The sequence below is a fragment of the Trichoderma aggressivum genome (assembly GCF_033847375.1).
Source record: "Trichoderma aggressivum f. europaeum strain CBS 100526 chromosome Unknown scaffold_048, whole genome shotgun sequence".
NCBI classification, from domain to species: Eukaryota; Fungi; Ascomycota; class Sordariomycetes; order Hypocreales; family Hypocreaceae; genus Trichoderma; species Trichoderma aggressivum.
The window spans coordinates 292,558-297,079 of NW_026946414.1; positions in this window are offsets into that span (position 1 = coordinate 292,558).

Here is a 4,522-nt window from a genome sequence, read left to right on the forward strand (position 1 = left end):
CCCCCCCCCCCCCCCCCCCCCCCCCCCCCCCCCCCCCCCCCCCCCCCCCCCCCCCCCCCTAATGAGAGATGCTGAAGATATAAAAATAAATTAATAAATTAGACGTATGACTTTACTATCAGCAAGAAAGAGTTACAATTCATTATTTAGACTCCCTATGGTAAAGACGGGATTGTCTACATATATACCCGCAGTTGACTAAATATCCTCCTGAACCCACAGCAAAGAGAGGCAGACAAGAGCATTTCAATTGACAGAAATGGTCCGACCCGCTCTCGGCAGCGAAAAGCAGTCATCATCCTTCAAGATTTCACTTTGGGTCATTTGATTACATTAATTCGCCTACCTTGGGCGTGACGTGTTACTGACATTGCCATGTTATTAGGGCAGAGAGTCTAGTATCTTGATCTCATGGGCAAGATTTCTGACAAGGATCTCATGCAATATACGCAATATATTGAGTAATGTTACCAAGACAACTCATCATTAAGATAAGGTAGCTAATAAAAGTACCTATGTACGTAGCGTTCTATACTCCAAAAAACAAAGCCTTTAACAGATCTTGTCCTATCTGTAGTCATAGGTTTGTAATCGCCTGACAGCTTAAACAACCTTGAAAGTACTATCCTTTTACACCAGAGCCATATTCCAGGCGATGGACGACTTTGGCGGTGGATGTATCATCTTTAATTGCCCAGGTATCAACCAAGACGACATTAGTAGTCAGTCGAAGCTGGTCGGAAACAAAGATTAGGCAACGACAATTCAATCCAAGAATAAGCCCTCACACTAGCCATCCTCCCTATACGCCAGGTTGTACACTGTCACATACAGCTGTCGCGGCGGGTGAAAAGGCTTCATGTTGTCAAGAAGTCATCGGCATAACGAGAGGAAGATCAGTACACTACACCCAGCCCAAATATACTGTCACTAGTGACAACAGACTGAATATGAACCGCACAATGCTATGAGGCGAAAGCACATCGGTTAAAAATTCTAAGTGAACCAATTCGTCATCATAGCCTGCTCTTAGAGAATGCAGTTACTTACCAGTTTCTAGCTCATATACATGTATGCAAATCATCCCATCGTCCGGCATTGTTGATATGAGAGCGGAGTCTGGAGACGAGGAGATAACTTGACGTTTGACAACGCCATACACGATCCAAAGGCCCGAGACGATACTTACCAAACATGAATGCGACAAGTCGTCGCCTGCCACGCATCAAGCGACGAGGTTTGTGAGAAATGGGAAATGCTCGTTATCTAGTCTATCGAGGCTAGGAATTTTATAGATTCAAAGCTCAAAAAGGTACTCACTGGTACTAGCAAACTAGTTGGATGAGAGTTGCCTTCTTAGATCGAGTCTGGAGCAGTATAAACGTCCCCTCGGGTGAGGAAGCAACAAGATGACTTTGTCGCCTTTGGGCATAAGGCACTTGGAACTGGTCCTACATCCCTCCCAAATGTCCCCATCATTAACATGTTGGATGCGAATTGTGTGGTCATCGGAAGCTGATGCGGTACGTGCGAGTTCGTGCGAATAAGCCGCTGGGAAGGAAGAGCGTGGCCTTTGAATTCTTTTTTGCGAGTTGTATATGCAGCTCAGGTTCACATGCCATCATCAATAAGAGTCCTAGAAAAGGTCATTTAACTCTTATCGGAGGGGAATGCCATAGAGGAAACCACGGGTTCAGTGATGGCCTTGAATTGGCGTGTACAACGACCCGTATCGATCCGTATAGAACTACCAAACAGAAACACCGTTACACATCTCGACCCATGCAAAACAGTAGCAGAATAGGTGCTCCTGCTATATGCAAGACTCTCTTTGCAGGTAACTGTGTTTAAAGTCTTAGATGTAGAACCCCCTAAAAGAGGCGTAAACTGCAAGGGTCGAATTAAACGAGATATCCATAGACAAGGCTTCACAATTATGACCCATAAGCTGCTGTAAACATCCATTCAGAAGCATGTTCCTTTCATGAATGGTTTTCATCATTGCTTCCAAATACGATAATTATAGAGTCATGTGAAGAGGTTTCTGACTTAAAGCCGTCAGAGTGACCTTTGGGGATACGTCCGCAGCTATCTCTGTTGGTAGGCCGAATGCTCAACGTGTTTTCGCATGAGCTGGGTGCCACATGAGTTAAACGATGTGAGAAGAAACATATAGCGCCCTCTTGCCATGGTTTCTAAGCCCCTGGGGATATATCCGGCTTGGGGGAGCCAGAGCTGAGGAGCCGTATGCACGAATCCGGAGATTGAAGCCTTTGGATTATCCGGGGATATGCAATAGAAACCATTAAGCCCCTATTCCCTCATGATCTTGAAGAGTTTCCACCCACGCAGCTCATTTTGGGGCAGTTTCTGGAGAGTTATGTAGCCAAAGAGGTAGCCAATCTCGGAAGGTAAGGCGTACTTTGCTCTCCGTCGGAGCGGAAGTTGTAGTGAAAAAAGTACATGTAGATTTGACAGGATCAACATTCGTTGTGGGAGAGGTCTGAAATGATAAGGTCACGAGCATCATCCAAAATCCAGTCAGCATCAAGCTTGCTTGCTTCTGCGCCAAATAAAATCAGCAGGTTTCGGCCACAGGCGGGAGGTTTTACCTACGACCTTCCTTTATAATTAGTCGCATGGTGTTGACAACGTTGACAACTTCAAACCATCCCCTCATCAGGCTCAGTGCATCCAGTCCTTCAAGGAAATGGTACTGCAATGTTGCACGTACTTGATATTTATCACTAAGCTACTACCTAGCCTGTTGAAAATGTTTGATACAGTAAGAGGCACGCATAGTAAAGCTCAGGGGAAAGCGTGCGGATTGTTCTCTCCGTCAACATTCCGGAGGACAACATCTCACAAGCATCTTGTTTCGGTACTTCGTAAATACAGCCAGTTACATACCATTTCAGCGTGAGTCTATCTTCCCATCGGCTGCCATGGGACATTATTCCTGAGGTTTCCGACTGCCAACAAAAAATTGCGGGACTTAGATACAGCGATTCCAAAGGTTTGTCTTCTAAAGTAGGAGAATATCGGAACGATCTAGGGGTCAGCGCAGTAGATCTAAACGAGCATCAAGAGTGTGTCGGGCAGGTGTTGATAAGACTTGACAATGTAATAGCCCTGGGTAAACAAGAAGAATAACACCGAGTGAACTGAAGGGAATAACAGCAGCAGCGGTAATCACTTGAAGTTTGCCGATTCTTCCCCCTTTGCTCAAAGAGGAAGAAGATTAATGAGTAGTGTGTTTAGAACCGATAGCTAAATGGGATAAAATTAACTGCATGACGCTAATAATGAATATAACTTTTATAATTAATATAATTGTAAATTGTTTATCTACAGATCGGCATCGTGATAAAAAACTGTTCCTCTTATCTTAACCCCTTTCTTTTCATTCTCCAAAATAACATTGAAAGCATCATCCCACCAAATTCCCCAATCCCATATCTGCATGGAGCAAATAACCTCTGTGTACTTCATGAAAATGCCAATCTATGACCTCGTTGCGAAAGTATCTCTGTTAGGGCTCCGTCGCCGTTGGATCGATTTTGGCATGCTGTTGTTATTACATATCGTGTACATGTGATTTCAACTTCGCCGCCAAGTATTAGCCCGCAAATCCCTGAGCCATATTGCACATTTGCAGCTGCATTTATAATTGCCCTTGTTGTTACTGGTAACTTATTGCTTCGTCAGTCAATTAGGAGCTTCATGATATTAGATTCTGAGTTTAAAGCCTCTGCTACAACAATAGCTTCTGTAATTTGTATCTTATCACCGCCCCAGTTAAAGAAACGTGCTAGCACGTCGCAATCAGATTATCCAGCAAGGCGTTTCAAACAGTCTTCTCCGAGTTAGACATACTCCCCTATTCCACTGAATAAGCCTATCAATGTCCGTCGCTTCTCATTCTCGAAGCCTAGGATCTCATAACTGAGAGCTAGGTCTTTTGCAGCTACTAAAATGGTTAGATGACGGTTGTCTTTGTATTCCGCGTAATAGCTCTCCATTGCCCTTCGAAGATACACGTTTCCTTCTTAGTTTAAAATATATTTATATTTACGCTAAGGGCTTACTAAAGTAATTAAATATTATACTTACTTTTATAAATAGTTTTTTTTAATTTTTAGGAAATTATTTACTTTTATTTTAAATTACTTAAGGTAGCTTATATACTTGAATTTTTAATATTAAGGGGGTTTTTTTTTAACTTTTTTAGTATATTAAGCTTAATTTTACTTTTTTCCTTTTTAATATAATAATAATTTATTACTTTTTAAAGTAAATTTACTTTAATATTTAGAAAATTATTATTTTACTAACTTAATTATTTTCTTAATTAATTTTTAATATTATATTTTTTAAAATAGCCTTTACTAAAATATATATTTATTTTAATTTTAGCTTTTAATTTTATTTAACTTAATTTATAAAAGTACTTTAATAATAATAATAATAATAATAATAATAATAATAATAATAATAATAATAATAATAATAATAATAATAA